Below are 21,117 nucleotides of genomic sequence, written 5' to 3' on the forward strand. Positions count from 1 at the left end.
CTCTGCTTCTGCGCCCACCCCCGCCGCGCAGTCTCCTCACCTGCTTCTTCCCATCCTCTCTTCCAGGCCAGTCCTGTCCGCCTGGCACCACCTCCCGACACTCTCGCCTCAGCTGGTGCATGTGCAGGCATCTTCTGGCTCTGGAGCAGCCGCAAGAACCAAATCTGGGGACGGCAGTCAACACGAGCAAGGATAACAGGATGCCAGGAATTAGCAGCGCTAGAAAACAAAACAGGGCAAGGGGCTGGTGAGCAGCTCTTACCCAGGGAGGCCTAGGGAGGTCCTCTTGGAAGAAACACACACCAACTCCTCACCTTTCCTTCACTTGGGCCTCAAGACCCTTGGCCTGCCTTCATTTTTATTATGTCCATCTGGATTGTAAGGTCAGGAAGCCACTGAGCATAATCCTGCTTCAACAGGAGGTGGGTTACATTGCTGACTCTCTAAAGAGTCTTTAAGAGCAGTGCAGGCCTGTGATTCTGGCATTCTGGGAGGCTGAGGCAGGAGGGTTGCAAGTTCCAACCCAGCCTGAGTAACTTAGTGACTTTGTGAGACCTTTCTCAAAATTTAAAAAAAAAAAAAATTACTAGAAAGCATGGGACTGTAGCTCAGTGGAGAAGCCCTGGGTTCAACACTCAGTACAGGAAAGAAAGAAAATAAGAAAGAAAGAAAAAGAAATCAGTAGTACCATAAAAACCACATGCATGGTACACACACAGATCCTCAAACTAACTCAACATCCTTTCCATTTCCCTGTCCAAAACCTGAGTGGTCCCTTAGATACAGTGTTACCTGGAACCAGGGAGAGTCCTCTGGCAGGGTGACCACCAGCTGGCTCTGTGTAGCCACACAATATCCTCTTCCTCTGAAGGGAAGCAGAACCTATGGCCCAGAGGCTCGGTGACCACGGGCACAGTCTTTGCTTTTTATCAAAGGAAAAAGCGTCCGGTGATGGAGACTTCAGTGAATAATTTTATTAGCAGGAGAGGTAACAAACATTAAGTTAGGAGCAATTCAAAATTGCTATCACTTTTTAAACAGATTTGTATGTGTTTTTGCTCCCTGGGAGGAGGATGAACAAGGAGTAGCAAGATGAAGCCCAGGTCTCAGTTTGGACTGGGCGCAAGGTGTGAATTACACTTCTGTTCACAGGGGCTGTCTCTGGCTGCCAGCTTGCGGGATGACACTGCACACATACTGTGTCCGCGTGCCACCCTTCCCAGTTGACCTACCCCAGACCTGCCCATCATCCCCTTGCCACAGCCACTGGCCACAGGAGCTAATGGGTACTTGAAATGTGGCCAATCTGAACTGATTTATGGTATATTGTACACTCCAGATATTGAAGATTAAGTATAAAAAAACAAGTGTGAAGTAGCTCCCAAATCATTTTTATATTGGTTACATGTTGAAATGATATTTTGGGGTTAAAGAAAATGTATTACTATATTAAGTAAATAAATGTGACATAAGTAATAATGAGTTATAAATAGAGTGTATTCTTAAAATTAATTTTGCCAGGCGTGGTGGCACATGACTATAATCTCAGCACTTGTGAGGCTGAAGCAGGAAGATCGCTGTGAGTTTGAGGCCAACCTGGGCTATAAAGTTGAGTTCAAGGCCAGCCTGAACTGCGCAGTGAAACTCCCAAAAACATTAAAAAAAAAAAAAACTCACTTGTTTATATTTACCTTTTTAGTATGGCTATTAGAAAATTTTGCCAGGTGCAGTAGTGCACACCTGTAAACCCAGCACTCAGGAAGCTGAGGCAGGAGGATTGACATGGGTTCAAGGCCTGCCTGGGTTACATAGTGAGTTCCAGGACAACCAGAACTATACAGAGAGACCCTGTCTCAAAATCCCCCAAAAATCAAACAACAAAACAAAACAAAAAACGAAGAAAACTCCAAATGGTATGTGTAGTTTGTATTTGTATTACATTTTTATGTAATACATAAAATACGGACAGGTTTGGGGTAGATCACACAGGGCAAGGTGGCACGCGGATACGGTATGTGTGCATTTTATTCTTTCTATTCCATGGAGATGTTCTGCAGAACCCCCTCCTGTAAAGGAGGTAGAACGAGCTACCTGGTAGAAAGGAGGAGGTGGGGGTGCCTGGAAGGGGGCTGGGAGAGTGGGAGGAGTCCTATCCATTAGCAGAGCCTTGTCTGGCTCAACTATGATTGGATCAGATCGCCCATTCATCTGAAATTGCGGGAGGCCCTCATTCAATCACCCTAAGTGGAATCTGATCCTTATCTTGGGATAAACATTCCAAATGGAAGGTGAGTGCTGGGAGATAAGAGAGATAAGGAAACCATATGGCCCTGTCACCCAGAGGCTCCCGGGGTCTTATTCCTGGAAGGATTAATGAGTTGGAAGGGGGATCATTATAGTTCTGTTTCTTGAGGATGAAGAAACCCCAAAGCCCCACCTGGCAGGCACAGAGGATTAGAACTCAGAGCCTAGCTCACCTCTCTGGCCTTTACTGGGCTCTCCCCTCCCCCTCTGTCCATCTTCCTCCACACTAAAGCCCTTAAGCCCCTAAACTCTAAATTGCACTCAGCATCCCAGACCTGACTGTGGCTCTCCACCCACTGTGACGTAGTAATTTCCAGAGACTCCCCCCACCTCCCTGCCCCCACATCTCTCAGACCTCCTTTCATCAAAGGTGAACTGACAGTGGTGGCCACCAAGGTGTGTGTACAGTGGAGAGATGCTTTCCTGTCCAGACTCGGTGGTGGTGGGGTGTTCCTGTGTGCTTTTGGGGACCAGGAGCCACCGATGAGTTGAAAATCCCAGGAGCAACGGAGGGCAGGTAAATATGAGTCCTGGAGAAAGGGACTGGAACTGGGGTGGGGGTGGAGAAGTTGGGCTCTGGCGCATGTTCTCTCCTCCCCTATCCCCAGCCCCTCCTCCCCTATCTCACAGCCCCTCCATCCTTTCTTCCCGGCCAGCACTCTCTACACAAGTGTTCCAACCCACAACTAAAGATGGGGGAAGGCATTTGGTTTAGGTGCAAAGGGGACACTCTGAGCAGGGGGTAGCTTTGGGATGGTCTAATATTAACCACGAGTCATAATCACATAAAGAACAACCCACAGGCACTGAGGACTCGATTTATGGCCGTGCTTGATGATCTTGTGGGATCTGCACTAGCTCTAAGTGGTAGGTGTAATTTTACCAAGGAGAACACTCAGGCTCAGAGAGGCTCAGTAACTTGCCCAAGGTTGCAGAGCTAGTGAGAGAAGATGCCAGGAGTCAAAACCCCTTGGGACCCCAGTTCTTGCCCATCATTCAATTCTTCCCATCAGCCTTCAACAGCTGTGGTTAGGGACCAGCAGTCAGCAGAGAGCGGGCTCTGGCCCACATTGCAGACAGCCCCAGTGTAGCGTGGGCAGTTGCAGATGGCTGCCAACCAGGCAGCCAGAGCTGGGTTCTCACACCTCCCTTGCTGGAACAACCCAAACCCACTGCTGTCCACACAGTGCTGGCCAGGAAGAGGTCGAGCTCTCCCTCCTAACCCCAGCGCTGTTACATCTTAGGAGAGGTTGGAACACCTGGGGAGGGGTGGGGTCCCCACTAAGTTCCAGCCCAGCCTTCCCTGCCTCGGCTCACCCTGGCTGATGGCCTTGGTTTCGGGCTTTTCTGTGCTCTAAGCACATCTAAACATTTGGAGAAAAACAAGAAAGTGAACAATGAGCGCTTGTGGGCTAGAGAACAGGGCTGCCTTCCCCCTGGGACTCGAGCACTGTTCATAGACTGCCCCAGCTGCACTCTCACAGTCAGGATGTCACTGGAGCCCCACTGAATTACAGCCTTGTCCTCGCTGGAGGGAGGCCGGCTATTGGCTCCTCTTCTACATCACTGGGGGAATGCAGATGTTGGTGGGGGAACCAAGGGCTGGTCAGTGGGAAGGCATGTTTTCCTGCCAGGATTTTGGGAAATCACACAAGAAAGATCCATCTGAGCCTTGGCACTGTAACACTGCCAAACCACCCCTGGACAGATGTGTCCCAATCAGAGCTGTTTGCCCCCCAGGAAAAGAATCAGCTTTCTATCAAGTGGACTCTGGGCACAGCCCCAGGGAGCTTGAAGGGTCCACAGGGCCTGGAGGGTAAGTGGGGCTAATGTGCTGAGAGCATTGTGCCTGGACACCATGGCATAGGCGTCCTCACATAGGCCCGCTGTGCAGGCTGGAGTGGGCAGTGGGCCAATGGTGGGCTCCTCTGAGCTGGTTCCTCTCAGGCTGCTTTGGGCAGTTTTGTCTCACAGTCAAAGCCCAGGGTGGCAGGGGTATGGTGCACTAAGTCAAGAAAAGTTGGTGACTAGATGGATCCAGCAGAGCTCTGACACGTTCTTGTTCACGGCTGGCTGGCCAGCCGGGTAGAGCCATGAGGCAATGACCAGTTAGGCTGAGCACTAAAACAGAGCTCCTCATTCCATCCCCAAGAGCCATGGCAGCCAGAGGAGCGTCCTGCCTGGATGGCAACCCCGGAAAAGGCCAAAGTGTTTCTGCACCGACTGTTCAGACATCATTTCACGGGCCCAGGTTGCACTCACTTGGCCGTCCGCCCTTCCCTGCAAATGAGCGCTCTGGCGCACAGAGCACGTCTGGGTTGGTTTGCTGAGAAGTGCGAGAGGAATTCAGCAAGAAGCTCACGACTGAAGAAAAGTCAGCAGATTTACTGAAAGTATTATTAAAGAGCCATCCAGGGGATGTGAAGGGCAGTGTAGCAGCTGGGACTAAAGATACTAGAGTAGACAAGAAGGCACCCACAGAGAGGCCAAGAAACGGATTCAGAAACAAATGGTTTGGCTACCAGAGAGTAAAACGGGGATTTTTGTTCTAAGAAGTGCCAAATGGCTGTGCTAAGTGTAACCTGGAAGAACAGGTCCAAAGGTAAAGATCACCGGTGTGTGCCTAAGGGGTCTCTCTTCCTGAGACCCCTACACTCCCTCCTGCCTTAAGAAAACCAGGGACTACTGTTGGTGGCTGGGAAGGAAAGCACCCCCACCCCAACAGCTAAACAAGAAGCCAGTGCCCAATATCCTTGTTTGGGTATTGGGGCCCAATCCCAGGGCTTCGAGCATGCTAGGCAAGCTGTCTACTACTGAGCTACATCCCCAGCCTTATTCTTTGCCCCAGTCCCCTTTTGGTATTGGGGACTGAACTCAGGGTCTTCATACTGAGCTAAACTCCATTCTGCCTTTTAAAAAATTATTGTTTTTAAGTTTGAAACAGGGTATAAGTTGCCCAGGCTCCCAGCCTGCACTGGAAGCTAAAGCCTTTCTGCCTCAGCCTCCTAGATTGCCAGAAGTTCTGGTATGTGCCATCATGCTTGGCTTTTGACTATGATTTTCTGTAAGTTGGGCACAGGGGGCTGTGCAGCACATTCACAAAAGGCCTCGTCCCAGGCCTTGGTGCTGTGGTGAGCACCCCACAGACTGGCTCAGGGGTCTCCTCCCTTTGTACTTGTACTCCTGACCACCAAGCAGCCTAACCCACAAAAGACGAGCAGTACATTTGCATGTTAGAAGGAAGAGTTCTCTTCTCAGGAAGCCCAACAGTATTACCACAGAATTTTCTTGACTTTCAATGTCATAGTATCTCCCCAACGAGGCCCAGACAAACTTACTAAATGAGTGGAGTTTTGAAACTGAGGGAATATGGTAAATACCTAATTATCCCTATCTTTCAGACAAAATCTTTGACCGTAAATGTCCTGAATTTCACATACGCTTTCTAAGTGTATTCTTTCTTTCACAATTGAACACGCAATTGTCTGGCTTAAATCCAGTGACCCTTGATTGAGGCTAAATATTCCCCACTTTCGGCACGCCTAATGATTTCCATCTTTGTCTCCATTCTACTAGGTTTAAGAGACTTACCCTTCTTATCAGTAGCATCGGCACTTCATTTTTCCATTTCCACTCATTCTTATTAAATAATAAGGTCAAAATGTAAGAAAGTATTCAAATACTTGCATAAACACTACTCAACAGTCACAAGGTGACAGTGCTGACATGGAACCATTGTCCAGCAGGCCGAGGTGTCTTCTGACAGCTTGATATGCTGGTTTATCCACCAAAGTGGGGAAGCTTGAAACCAGGGCTTGGCCCAGATTGAGAGGGGGGTGTTGTCATACATAGATCAAGGCAAAAAGTATGGACTAGAAGAGCGCACCAATGGCAGAGGTACTGGTTACAGACATCTAGAATGAGGACACTCCCTGAAGCTAGCTGGGGCTGGGGGTAGGCCTGCTTTCCTAGCTGTGTGTGGCATCACAGGCATTATCAGAACTTCCCAGCATCCCTGCATCCGGAGGTGCACGAAGGGTGGGGGTTTCTGCAGAATTCACAGCTGAGGAGTCTGTGCATACATCAAAGGGGGGTGGGGTGGTCAAGTTCTAGGCAGCACTGCCCTGGACAGTGTGTCTTTATCCAGGTTGATCTGCTGCAGGGGGAAAGGAGGGAGGCTGTTATCATCTCCAGAGATAGGGGGCTTACAGCCAACAGAGTGCTGAAAGGACACTTACTAGCTTGAAGAAATTCCTCAGGAGGCCCAAGAGTGCCTAGAAACAGATTCCCAGGAGCTCTGTGCCTCTTAGCAACCCTGGCAGCAGCACGTGACTCACGTCTCTAAGCCTGTAGGGAGTGTGGTCGTCACACTCAGCAGTTCTAGGGGACAGAACTGAGCAGAGACCCCTTCCTCAAGGCCACCCGAATGCCAAGAGCCTTTCATTAAAGAATATGTGGGCAAAGTCATATGAGGAAGTATTCTACTCAGTGATTAACTGGCATGTTGGCAGAGATGGAACCTGACAGATAGGTGGATCATGGGTCTAAGAGTCTACGCCTCCAGAGTAGCCTGGACTGGGCTTTCTAAGTGACTCTGGACTAGTTCCCTCATTTGCAAAATGAGAGCATTGATCTCTGACCTATCAGCTCTAATACTCAAGGTATTTGTATTGGCAGAACATTACAATATTTGAAATGTGAAAAAGTGTATGATTTAAATTATCTTAGAAGATAGTTATATTCTTTATTCAACAATATACTCTATATTCAAAAATATGATTGATTTGGAGATTTATAACAGAGGGAAGAATTTGGGGCTCCCATTCAGGCCTAGAACAGGCACTAGAAAACTACAAAGCCATTTGCTTCTGAATCAAATCCTCCCAGCCTGATGATTCCTCTCCTCTCACCTCTAGGGGTTGAAGGGCTGTAAGTTCCCTTCAGGATGCTGAGGAGTAGGCAGGGTCTGTTCACAAGACAGGATATGAAAAACCTCCTTTTAATTAAATTTAAGATCAAGCACATTTTTCAGAGTTGCTAAGGCCTACATTTTGTTTTGCTTAGAGTTTCCAGGACCGAATCTGAAAGGCAGTCTGTTCTCTACCTTTAAAGAAGAGAACTGGGGAAGAGCAGTGGGATTTGTGATTCCTATTTGCAAGCCTCCCGGGAGACAATGCAAGAACTCCTCTGCAGCCGCAGGAAACCAAACACCTGGGCTGGGAAGGCAAACTACCTGCGGTCCACTGAGGCTGCCAGCAAGACACAGCCAGGGAGAGGCGGGGCGCAGCGGCTCCCCTGCCAGTTGAAAGCCTACTTTTGTTCGAACTACACCTCAATCATCTGCTAGCTCTCTTTCTGGAGGGAGGGTCCATACCATGGAAGGTGTGATTTTTCCCGAGGGTCCATTCCTAAAACGTAGTGGGCAGCCACTCGGCCTCGCAGCTGTGGCTGCCGGCAGTGGGTGACGCCTTTCTTGCGCACGCGTCTCAGGCCCTGAACTTGGGAGCAGGCTGGACTGTGGCGCTCCGCCCCGTTCGGCTTGGTTTGCGCTGGAATGCCATGCTTTTCAAAGTGTCTGAGTGCACGGCACTTTCTCAATATGTGCAGCGATGGTCTGATAAGAAGCCAAGCGTCTGGTTCGTGAGTTCACGGCCCCCGCCACGGCCAGTGCCCACTGGAGGCCAGGGCTGGGGCTCAGACCTCAGCTCAGCATTCAGGCCTGCCTGGGAAACGGCTCTGTGCAGTGCCAGGGCCTCTACTTCCCAGTTCTCCTGGCATTTGCAAACCACCTCCATCCTCAGGACTGACACCTCCCACCGTCAGGCGACCCCAAAGGCTGAGTCCACTCAGTGCAACGCGAGCGCCCCCTCCGGCCGGCGGTCCCCAGCCCCCCGCGCTGCTCGCTCAGCCCCACAATGCGCCCTTGTACCGGGCCTGCAGCCAGGCCGGGGGATTTGGCGCAAGGATCGGGGCAATATTCGTCAGATATTTAAAACAGAGCCGAGAGAACAAAGTGGGTCTTTGTGCTGCCGGGCGGCCGGGAGCGGAGAGGCGCTGCCCACCCCCCAGCCCTGCGCACTCGGCTCGGCGCGGAGCGCGCTCCCGCGCGGGTTCCCAAACATTTTCCAGCCAGAGCGCGAGGCGAAGCGTTAACCCTTCCCCGCCTGCTCCCCGCTGCGCGCTGAAAGAGAAGCTGGTTTAGTCTACTGGCCACGACGTGTTTAATTGAAAAAAGAACTAGTCATTTTCCATGTTTCTGCAGGAAGCATAGATCATTAAAATAAAATGATATACCAATTGGGAATCCAGGTTTCAAATGACTGGGAATAATAGGACGCCTGGGCCGTGTAAAAACCAAGTCTTTTGGAAAAGACGCCTTCTTTGGATGCAAGAAGTGAAATCTATTTGAAGGAATGAGCCTCTTCTGTCTTGTTTATGCTGGGTGACCGGCCCTTCCTTTTCCTGCTTATTGCCAGTTGGGATTTGGAAGATATGTTGGTTTATTGTCAAAGTCTTGGTTTTTGTTTTGGGTTGTGAGCTGGATGGCATTTATTTATTTTTAAAAATAACCGAATGACTTAGATACAAGTGAAGTGTTTGTGGTGTAGGGATCGTGTCGTGAACCAAGAAATAGAATTAATTCAGTTTTTTATGGATGCACATTCACGAGAGCAAGAGAGAATACAGTGTAAGTAATAAATACATTTTGTTGTTTTGGGGGAAGGAGATTGAAGAGGTCTCTTAAGTAGACCGGAACTTGGGGATGTGATGTGTAGAGTCTTCTTTCTGCCTTATGCTTAGGAAGATTTGCTCCCCTTCCCCGCAATGAAATGAGGAAGTGACAGGCAGAGGTTGGGGGAGCCAACTGCAGGTTTAGAAGTGAGTGCTTGTGCTTGAATTAGCCAGATGGCTGGGGAAGGTGGTTTCAAACAACCGGATAATTCCAGAGTCTTCTGAACCAGGCTCCAGGGTGCAGATTCAGCCTGGTTAGATGCTCAGCTCGTTCAAGCAAGTCAAGGGGGTGGAAGGGATCAAAGAGGCATCTCCTGACTTGCAGGCTAGTATTCTGGTTAGTCCACCCTGTCTTCCTGTGTACACACATCTGAGGAATTTATGGCTCTTTTTCCTTTGTAACTCCATTACCAGGTGGTGGTCACTGGCAAATGAAGAGATTTTTTTTTTCTGGTGCTGGAGCTTAAACCTAGGGCGTTGGGCATGTTAAGCATGTGCTTTACCCCTGAGGCCTGGCAAAGGGATTTTATGTGGGATATCTTGGCAAGAAGCTCCTTTACCATCCTTGACCTTCAGGTCTCCAGGGCAACTGCTGCTGGGATGTCAGTCATACCAGATCCTGTCCCTTAAATGCCAGTGCTATAGCAAAGGCAGATAAACAATTTTGCAGTAATAGTCAACGTCACCAACTTATTCTTAAATGTGGGCTGGCTAGTTAAGATGATGTAAGCGGTTTTTTTCTACTCTCTTCCACATTCTGGACCTAGAATTCTGGGCTTAAGACATAGTCTAAGAATGTATGTTGGGGTGTGAGGTGAGGAACGCTGCGGGTTAGGACTCTGGAGAATTCTTCGAGGCTCAGGGAAAAAGTTTTCTTCTTGGCTTTCCTAGTCCATACCACAGCTCAGCTCAGTTCCTGCCCCCTCCTTCCCCATCCTTTCCTCTCCCTCTTTTTTTCTGTCTTCTTTGTAGCTCTGTAAAGTCATCTTATATAAGTTGTGGTGGACACTGTTCACAGTTCAGCCCTCTGTCTCCTACCTCCTCAGTTATGAATGCTACTTCTCACTTCTTGAATCTACAATAACAACAAAATATATCTATTATTTATATTTCCTTCTTTGATCTTATGCATGTACATCCACATACAATTGGATTAATTCTATCTAATGCTAGCCATAGTTACTTTTTTTTTTTTAAAGCCAACTAAGATTGTACAGTGAAATTGGTACAGAACTTCACAGCAGGTTACCGGGATAACAGTAATAGGTATCAGAGTATATTTCGTTATCTTTATAATACTTATTCTTCCAATCACGTATATCAAAATGAGATGAAATACAGAACATTATAGAAATTATCAAAACAGAATATTGAATAGAGCAGTACCATTAATCAGAATAGAGCAAAACAGTAATAAAAATATTTGCCTTTAAAGAGATGGTAGAAGGAAGTCCCCCTTATTTGCTATGGTCAACCTCCAAGGAGATGCTCAGATGTCTGGTTCCCATTTCCTAACAGGGGGACAGGAAAAGGGGGGTACCCATTTGCTAATGGGGGGGCAGGAGAAAGGGGGTAGGGGAAGTGGGATGTTTGACTCTAGGCCGTGCATCAGTAGATTCACAATTGCTTAGCAGGGAGGCAGGCTGGTTGTTTGGTTTCCCAGTGTCCTAAGTTCCAACATGGCGTGGATTTCAGGAGCTGCTGGTGGTTCTCCCCCTGGAAGAGTGGCAGTTTGCCATACCACCACCACTTACCAGGGAGGGGAGTTGCATAGTTACTTTTTTTTACCAAGAGAATACAGAGAGGATGACATCCTGGGACTTTTAAGCCTTGGTTCCAAGGATTTGTTCTGCCTGGGTCTCTTAGAGGCTTTGCTCTTGGGACCCTCACTCTAGAACCAGCTACTGCCCTAGGAGAAATCCAAACACAGAGAGAGGCCAGAACTGCAGTACTGCAGTCAAGACCGTTTGCTGAGCTCCCAGCCAGCCTCTGTACCACTGCCACTCTGTCTTGGGTGGTCAAGTTATGGAATCTTGAATGACTCTAGCCCTAGCCTACCATTTGACTAGAATAACAAGAGCTCCTGAGAGAGAATTGGCTAGTTGGGCTTTGTTGAAGATGTGAATGATGTTACAGTCATTGTTACAGCTTGTGTTTAGATGTCCCCCCAAAGCCTTCATGTGGTCATGGTCATAGCCAGGGCTTTTCAGAGTTGGATGGATCTAGAGTGTGTGATGTTGGGATTGATTCATGGTGAAATGCTAGGATTAAAGGCACAGGATTAGAGTGTGTGATTACTAATTTAGTTTACTGATTGGGTTGGCACCTACCCTAAGACAGGTAACCTAGGTAGAATATAAAAGGGGCAGAAAGAAGCTGATATTATTGTTAGTTGCCTCCTGCCTACCATTCTCCTCTGCAAGTCCCCTCTGCCATGCCACCCTGCGATGGAGCCAGAAAACTATGGGCTGAAACCTCTACAAACTGTAAGCTAAATAAACCATTCTTTCTTTAACTTTGAGTGTTGGCTATTTTGTTTCAGCAATGAGAAAGTTATTAAGACTTTTTTTCATAACTGGGCTAAGTCGCTGAGTTTCAGGGCAGTCTGTCATGCACCAAAATGTAACTGTGCAAGGATGAAATGCTGGGTGGTGCGTGAAAAGAGAGTATCTTGGAGGTCTTAGCCACTTTGGAGAACTCAACTCTTTCTCAGCCTTTCTGCTCCACCTCCCCAACCCCATCTATCCTCATTTAGGATCCCTGCGTGTCACATGGCCCCATGCAAACCTTGTGTGGTCACCTATTGTTTTTTTTTTTTTTTGTCTTTTTCCTTTTTATCGGTACCAGGGATCGAACTGACTGCCTGCTTACAAGGCAGGCGCTTATGCCGCTGAGCTAAATCCCCAGCCCCATTGTTAAGTACATTAGTCTGCTCCACCCAAAGGCGGATGCCTGCAGGGGAGGGCCTGCCATCTATTTCTTTACTCTTCAGCTCCCACAGATTTGTCAAACTTTTCTAATGGACCACTGTGGGGAGTAACAGCCCAGAAGAGCACCTCAAGGTGGGTAAGTGACTTGGCTTCTTGTCTGCAGTGTTGCATACTTGTTCTTAGCAGTTGGATGGCTGCTGCTTGGGCCCATCCAGTTGCTAGCCACACTGTGAAAGAGTCTGAACCTCACTCATACTATGGCCACTCAGGGAAGATGACCAGGTCCAAAGGACCTGTTCAGATTTGCTCCCAGAGGCAATCCCAGGGAGCCAAAACCTGGGGAAGGACAAGACCCCACCCAGGTGTTAGCCCCAGGAACCACCCTTAGAGCTCCTTGGACCAGCCAGGAGCTCAACTCACAAAGGCACACTCATGTCTTCCTGTTATCCTGCCACTGCCTGTGGATGGAAATGTGTGCTTAGGCCATCCTTGACTGAGAAGCAGAGCCAGGGCCACTCAGATAGACCTTGGTGCCTCTCAGGAACCCTGTGTGCTCAATGCACACTCAGAGTGTTGGCGGGGGTGGTGGCAGGCCAGGATGGAGGTGCAGGAGGAATTCCTCAATCCTTCAATCAACATTCTTCTGTGAGCCCAACCTGGCTTCATGCTGTAGGACACAGTTGAGAAGGAGGCCCAGTCCCTGCTCTTAGGTAAAACACTTGGAATCTGATACACACCTCACTATAGGGCAGATGGGGTGACAGTGGGGTGGGGGAGCTATGGTCTTCCCTCCACATTACTTCTGACACTGTCTGCTGACATCAATAGAGATCTAGAAATAGTGTGAGGTATGGGGCATCAGGGCCACACAATCTGGGTTTGAGTCCTAGCTCCACCACTGATTGACTTTGTGACCTTAGACAGGTTACTTAAACTCTCTTGCCCTCTGTATTCTTATCAGTAACAATAGTACTTAGGGTGTATATGGTGTGATCAAAAATATAGTGAGTATTTAAATTTCAAAAATGTATTCTGGTAAAAGACATTGCCATTTCCTCCTTCCCCTCACTGGACACACTTAACCCACCAATCTTGCCATTTTCTGAAGCAGTTCTAAAAGGCTTATTTCCTGAGGAGACCGGCAGGCACCACCAGACCCAGGCTGATCCTCTGAGCCAGTGTGCTATGTCCCCACCCAGGGCTGTTCCTTCAGGCTAGGAGTTCACACAGCCTTGTGCCTCAGCTCCTTGTCCTGAACTTGTGATTAGTTTGCTTCCCGCTGGAGCAGAAGGCAGACTAGGGGTTAGGAGGGCAGCGGATGAGGCTAGAGGTCCCCAGAGCCCCAGGAAGCATTTCTATTTCATCTTGACCCCCATTCCAAACTCTGGCCTGCCTAGTCCCCAGCCGTGTCCAGAGACCTGGGATGTACATGCCCAGCTCCCACCCTCCCTGTGACTTCCTCAGGGCCAGAGCTCCTTCTTGATCTTAAGGAGGGCAGAAGCAGGGATGCCCAGGGACATGCTGGGCATGCATTTCCTGAAGGGACAGCTGCCCCGCACTGAGGTCTGCACTGCCTTTGCTCAGCGTCCCCAGTGTCAGCGCTCTGCTGCAAGCCATCAGCACGAGGCAGAATCATATCCATGTCACAGCGCCGCGCAGACAGCACTGAGAGTGACTCATTCAGGCACAGGACGTGTTCTGTGCCGAGATGTAGGGCCTCTCCGGGGAGGGTCATTTTCTCAAGAAAATGTCCACTTTACCTCATCTTTCAGGGGCCCACTTCCTGACCAACAGGCTCAAGTAAGTGACATTTGGACGATGAGTCTGGGCGGGATTCCAAACCCCTGGCGTTTCCAACACGAAAGGGTCAAAGTAAATCTTCGCTTTCCTTAAAGTAGTTTAACAGAAAGAAGACATTGGATCCTTCCTCGGCACATCTCAGGAGATGGATTTTCACTGTCATCCAAACTCAAGACAGAAAAATAAGGTATTAAGCCCTACTGGTCTGACTGGTTTATCCATCATATTCTATTACCTTCTAAGAAGTCTACCTTACTTGAATATCTGATCAGTGCAGCACACCTGGTTAGAATATTTAGGTAGGAGCAGGGGAGTGATTGTGTTTTTTGCCTCCCCAGATGTAATTCTTTGGGCTCTCCACCCAGGGTCACTACTATCCCATGTGGTGCCTATGGACAAACCTTGAAAGGGCACTGCTTCTCCATCAATACAACCCCACCTGGGCACAGCGTGGCTACAGTGCAGGCTGTTTGCTTACCCATTTGCTTACCAGTTGAGTTGCCTTTGTGCAGGGAATAGGCTGCACAACTGTACATGGTATGCCTCCACCCAGTGTTACTCATGTTGGAAAAGTGCCTGTTAAAGAGAGAAGAGGAAGGGGATCTTTGTCCCTGTACATTATAGAGACCCAAGTGTGACACCTTAGGATGGCAATGCATTGAGGTCTGGGAGAGTTTGGTGATAATGTACAGCAGGGCTCACTTTTCCTGGGAAAGAAGGCTCACTTCCTGAAGTTTAGGCTCCTAGAGGTGGAACAGCTGGTCAGTCTGTCCATAATCCTGCTCAGAAGCCTGGATTTGTTCATTTGGATGCCTTACTCGAATTTCCAAGAACCTGTCACTCTCTCCTGAGAAAGAGGGGAGGTTCATGGTACTGCTTTCCTCTCATTCCTTCTGGAGCTTTGGCCTGTGGTTAGGACATCTGGGCATAGAGAGTTTTCACCCATCTCTGCTTTCAGATCTAAATCCAGTCTCCTTTCTGGGCTTGACATCTACTTTGATGGTTCCATTTACAGAGCTCTTTGTGGTACAGTCTAGAAGACTCCCTGCAGGGTCATCTTCCCCACCTGTGACCCAGCAAACCACCTCTAAAACCGAAGAAAAGCGCACAGCTGGTCTACAACATACTTAGACCTAAGTGTCAATTTTAGTTACATATTTTGTAAATACATTGCGGGACCCACCAAATCCTATGGACAAGGGCTTTCAGGAAGTGTAGAGATATTTGTTCATTTCTTCCTTCATCCATTCATTCATTCATTTAACAAACTTAACTGAATACATAACATGTGTCAGCCCTGTGCTGGGCTCTGGGTACAGAAGCAAATGAGAAAAAAAGCCCTCTTGCTTCAGTTGAAATATCAATTCCTCCAAAAGCCCTCCCCCAGCACTCACTCACAGACTCGGGGCTCCTGTGTGTACTACCTTTCGGGAAACCTCATTCACTTTATTGGACCTACTGTGTCTGGTTCCAGAGACCCAGAGAGACTGTACCATGTCTGTGTTAAGCAGGGAACCAACCCCCATTTCCCTGGCACACTGTGACCACAAATGATGTGTAGCTAGAATGAGTTTGCTCCCAAGTGGACTAGAAATAGAATGGCTGTCCTTCTAGGGATGTCCTTGTGTTTAGGAAATCTGTCTCCTGTGGAGGGTCAGGTTCCATGCAGAGTCCTCTGCTCTGGAGAAGGCTGGGATGAGATGATTGCCAAATTTCTTTAGACTAAATCCAGAGATCCTAGGCTGGCCGGGTTGAAGGTAACTAGAGTACAGGTGTAACCAGGTAACCAGGTAACAGGTGGCCAGCCACTCCAGGTGACAAGGCTCCTGGCCTGATCTAATTCAAGAAGGACAGACAGATGTAAGAAGGAGCTCTCTGTAGGCCTGCCGTTGACCATCCTTCACTGCAGCCCATGTGACTGTGAGCAGGTCTGCCAGAGATGGAGGTGATGTGGGAACAGGGAGTAGTGTGGTACTTTCTAGGCTTACCTCTTCCATTTCAGAGCTCTGGGTCCAGTTACACTCACTGTCGCAGTGCACAGAACCTATGTCACCAGTAACTTGGGCCCTGGTTGCTGACAGCATGGTTTTGTTCTCACTGGGCCAATAACTTCTGGCTCTGTTTTTCGGTTTCTAATAGCAACAGAAGGAAAGTTTGTTTTTTTCTGTTTGGGGACCTTATTTATTTCTCTTGTAGGATGAACTATATAACCAGATGAGGGTTGTGGGTTTGATGCCATTAGGGTCCCAGTGAGGCCTTAACCCAGGCCCTGGTAGCCAGTGTGGAAAAAGATCATCTTAGCTCTGCCCCAGGAGGTGATGTGGGCTCCATGAGTGGAGAGCTGTTGGTTCTTCTGGGATTGGATTCAGCTGCCCTTTTTAATTCTGAATGGCTAGAAACTATACACGGTAGCCACTTGCATAAGCCTATAATCCAGGAAAGGGGAGAAAAAAGAATAGGCACCTAAAAGAAAGGAATGAGGGAATGGCAAGAGAAGACAGGTGACTGTGGAGAAGGACAGTGACACCATCAGCAGCCTCATGCATCATTTTAGGACATGAAGCCAAAGTGGGGTGACCAGAGGCCTGCGTGAAAGCAGTTCTTGCTGGCAAGGGGCTTTGGGTTCCCACTGAGACAGAACTACCATCTTGAATGGATGAGCAGGTGGATGAGTGGATGGAGGAATAAATGAATTGAGACAAAAAAAAATGAGGATTGAGTAGTAAAATGGGAAAGGTGAAAAATAGTGAACTATAAGAGCATCTTATGAGGGGGTCTAACCATTTTAGGGTGGCTAAGAGGACCTTGATCCTCCCTCCTCTCCAATCTCCCAAAGTAATCCTAAATAAACACAGAATCTGGGCGAAGCATAGAGTGTTTACACAGTATACATTTTGAGAAAAAGTTTCCAATCTCCCATATCTGCCACCTCTTCATTTCCATTTCTTCCTTTAAGAAAACCCAGAGTTGGCTATGGCGGCCCGTGCCTGTCATCCCAGCGCTCCAGAAGGCTGAGGCAGAAGGACTGAAGTTCAAACCCAGTTGGGGCAGTTTAATGAGACTCTGTATAAAACAAGAACAAAAACAATAACAATAACAAGACAAAAAAGAGTGGGGATGTAGCTCCCTGGGCCCAATCCCCAATACTGCCAATGAACAAAACCAAACCCAACCCAGCAGAATCACTCCTGTTCACCTGCAAGGCCTTGTGTCTGCTTTTTCTGACTCCCATCTAAATGTATTCAAGCTGTGGACAGACAGGCGAGGACCTGAAACGTGATTAGAAGGGTAGGGAAAATAAGCTGTAGATTCCTTTGAGAGTAGAAAGCATTAAAGAGCCTTAAATCTTTCAGTCACTCCTACTTAGGGATTTGGGGTATTGATTACTCTCACAATCACAAATCATTGGGGGGATTGTCTCTTCTCGCCCTTCAGTAAAAAATGTTAAGTACAGGCTTTTTCCCAGGAAAGACTCTGAGGCAATAGTTCATAGGAGTCAGGGTCAAAGGTCAGGGGTCAAAGGGCTACACCCTGTAAGTCTTGAACCAAAAACATAAGCAGCCAGCTCAGAGGTGAGCAAGCCTCTTCTTTCATGAGAAGGCTTCATCAGAAACCAGAGGGACACAGTGAGTCAGGTCACAAGGGCTCCCCATGGTGAGATAGGTCAGAAGGGGGTCGAGCAGAGGCTGGAGAAGGGGTGTCTTTCTTAAGTCCCTCCATCTCAGGGACCTACTGACTCACTGGGGAAGTCCCTGAAGGTGGATTCAGTGCACACACCATGTGACTGTGTTCTCAGATAAGTCTAGTTTGCCTTAATGTCAACAATAATGGGAATACTGGCCTTTCTTCTAAAAAGGAGGAAATACGATGTTCAAGCTGATGCAAGAGAAAGGAAAGGAGGTCTGACTGCCAGAAAAGCATCAGCTTCATTCAAAATCTCAGGAGTTATGAAGTCAAGAGAGAGGGCAGGGAGGACCCAGGAAAGCCGCCTTGGAGGCTTGGCACAGAGGCCTGAGGTGGGCGAGGGGAAGGAGTATTATATGTGGGGCACGGGTCAAGTGAGCCTCCAGGAAAAACCATCACCCCTGGAGGGTGAATGGCTTGCTTTGTCATAAGCCTCCACAGGGCTGCTTTGAACTCGAAGAAACCAAGGTACACCATGCAGAAACACCCTTCCCAGGAAGCTGAGCAGTTTAATGGATTTTCACATAGGGGTGGGAGACCATCTCATCCTCCCTTTCTCAGGGGTCTGGGCATGCATGCCTGAGTGGTTCATGTCTGCCTATGGTCTTCATGAGTCTTTCAGGGTAGACTGTGGTGAACCCTCTGGCTCTTCCATTTGTGGATTTCTTCCACTGTCTCTCTGGCTTCCGCTTCTAAATCTGCTTCAGCCTGGGGAGGCAACGGTACTTCTTAGCTCTGACCATCTTGCTTTCTTACCTCAAGCCTAGACTTTAATAAGACTAACTTTCAAACACTTTGCTCTTTATTAAAGTTCTTACTTTACTAGTATTGTTGATCTGTGTTTCTGATTAAAAAATAATAGCCAGGCATAATGACACTGTTTGAAGCCTCAGTTTCTTGGGAAACTGAGGCAGAAAGATCATTTAAACCCAGGAGTCTGAGACTGGTCTGGAAAACAGCAAGACCTCATCTCAAAAATGAATGAATGAATGAAGGTTTAAAAATAAGTCTTCTTCAGGAAGCACATATCAGATGGGAAAAGAGTTCCTTGTGTGCTGAGCCTTACTGACCAAGGCTGAAACCTTTGCTGCTTGTGTGAGTTTGACCTTGATGATGATCCCCGAGGGATGGTAGCCTGCATGTGATGGATTTCTTTTTGCCTCCTGCTCTCTAAGCCCTCACCAGTTGTTTTCTGTTGCTGAACTCTGGAAGAAGGATTTAGAATATCCTATGAAGCAGAGCAGCCAAGCTACAAATTCCAGGATAGTAGTAAAAGACTAAAAAATGGTAAGAGACCAAACAGGGTGCTTCTTTCTCCCAATCTATTGCTGTAGTGCAGCCTCCTGAGTTTGAGCTTCTCATTTCTAAGAACTTGTGTTAGTTAGGGGCATTTCAAAGGGAAACTGAGGCTGGGGTCAGTGCTGTGATCTGCCTAACGCCTTACATTTAATGGGCCATAGGCAGTTCACATTGAAGGACACCTTCAGTAACCGTATAGTATCAGCATTCTGATAGGAAAAAGGCAAAGGAGAACTTAATAAAGCAGAGTTTGGGGGAGCTCATAGAGGAAGACTCTAGCTTTTGTAAAATAAAGGAGACATTGTCATTCCTGAGTCTGCAGGGTCATGATTCAGCAGGAAAAGAACTGGGGGGAATAAACAATCCTTCTGCTTTCCAATTTCCTGTGCCTATTGCGCCTTGTCTGAGCACAACTAGAAACCAGAGGTCGGAGATGCCTCATTAATGCAACATCCACAGCTCAGTCCTCTGGGGCACAGGACAGGGTACTGGGTGGTGAGTGAGGCTGGAAAAGCAGATGGAAGATACCCACCTAGAAGCACTGATGAGATGTATTTATTTCTTTATTTTCAGTGCTACGGAGCTCTTCTGCTGGCTTGGGATTTGCTTTTAATAATTTCCAGCCTTTCTGCTTTTTTCTCCGTTGAAATACCTGTCGCTGTGTGGCTTGCAAGTGATATGTTTGCTACTTCCCCAGACTGTGAGGGCCTCTGCTGTGGTCATCAGTGCTTAGTTTATGGGCCTTCTCTTGGCCGCCACTTCTTTATCAAAACTGATTCTGAAGAGTCCTGCTGTTGGCCGTGACAAAGCAACAGGATCCAGATTTATCCTCTCATTGTAAACAACTGGAAAAGGGAACAACGTAATGTACTGATGGCTTCAGATATTGCACAACAGGCTAGGCAGGACTGTAATCTCTCAGATAAAGGAAACAAATGAGGTGAGTCCTCTGATCGCCCCAGTTTCTGATTGGAGGCAGAGTTTGGACTTCCCAACAGGAAAGGAATGTCAAGCAGAGCACGGAGGTCATGCTGATTTGAAAGACAGAAATAAACGTCTGAAAGAGTTTAGATGGGAGCTGTGGGACAGTGTTCTAGAAAAAACAAGGCTGCGTAGAAAAGGCTCCATGAAGGCCCACTGAATGCTTGCTTAATCCTAAGACACACACAGAATGAAGCTTCCTCAGACTGGGGAAAGAGCAACTAGCAGGTATGAACTGAACAATCCAGGAGGTTCACAGGAGACTGTGAAATGAATATCTACCAACCAGCTTGATCATCCAGGGCCTTTAGTAGAGATCATGTCCAAGTACCCAAGGACTGAACTACCTTTGGGGTATTTAAAAAGAAGAAAGAAGAAAGAGAGAGAGAGAGAGAGAGAGAGAGAGAGAGAGAGAGAGAGAGAGAGAAGAAAGAAAGAAAGAAAGAAAGAAAGAAAGAAAGAAAGAAAGAAAGAAACTTAGACTCTTCCTGACAAAGTGTAAACCAATCCTTAAAGGGATAATACCCATAAGTAAACTAATGGCCTATCAGATAAAAACTCAATATTTTTTTTTTTATTTTGACCTCGGGTCTCATGAATGAGTCCAGGCAGGCCTTGAACTCCCCCATGTAGCCCCAGGCTGGCCTTCAATTTCCAGTCCCCCTGTCTCATCCTCCCACCAGGCTTGGCTTAAAATTCAGTGATCTTTAAGGGAAGATAAAGTAACTCACAGACAAAACAAAAGCAAAAAGCACAAATACTTCAAAATATTGTTTGTACCCGATAAAAGCAAACTACTGGACTCATCAGGTAGTGGTGATCCAAGAGGAACATCAGTTACAGGAGCATTCCGAAAAGTGACAAGAGTTGACCAAATGAGAAGAAAGGCGCGTTCATAGCTGTTATGAGTATGCAAAAATGTGCTCAGGAATTTAGGGGAAAATGAGAATGGGAAGATACAAAAGAAGAACCAAATAGAACGTTCAGTGATGAAAGAACGCCACATCCAAAGTCAGCGGCTGGAATTAAAAGCAGATTGGAGATCACTGGAGAAAAAAGGGAAATAAAAATATATTAACAGAAACTCTCCAAAGTGAAGTCCAGAGGGGAAAACAACTTAAAAAATAAAAAGAAAGAAAGAAACAATCTCAGTAACATGATGGGCAACACCAAATGGTATAATATACAGAAAGAAGAGGTGAACAAATTCTTGACAAAATCATGATCGAAACTTTGATATAAAAAACGAACTATCAGTACTAGTGAGCAAAAAATACAATGAAACTCAAATTTAAAACACTTTAAGGTAAATCATTATTAAAGTATTAAAATTAATAAGAGGAAATTTTAAAAGCATCTTGAGAAGTAACTGTAACTTACGGAACTT

The 21,117-nt window shown here is 47.4% G+C and overlaps 1 long non-coding RNA gene across 1 annotated transcript; it reads left to right on the forward strand.

Annotated features, from left to right (window-relative positions):
- The first annotated feature begins 7,892 nt into the window (after window positions 1–7,892).
- On the forward strand, window positions 7,893–19,751 carry LOC134474219 (uncharacterized). The gene is made up of 2 exons (XR_010044913.1): window positions 7,893–8,992; window positions 19,323–19,751. It is a non-coding gene; the product is annotated as an uncharacterized LOC134474219 (long non-coding RNA).
- The last annotated feature ends 1,366 nt before the right edge of the window (window positions 19,752–21,117 follow it).

Source organism: Cavia porcellus, unplaced genomic scaffold (assembly GCF_034190915.1).
Source record: "Cavia porcellus strain 051 isolate PalLab524CR breed Dunkin Hartley unplaced genomic scaffold, mCavPor4.1 scaffold_31, whole genome shotgun sequence".
Classification (NCBI taxonomy): domain Eukaryota; kingdom Metazoa; phylum Chordata; class Mammalia; order Rodentia; family Caviidae; genus Cavia; species Cavia porcellus.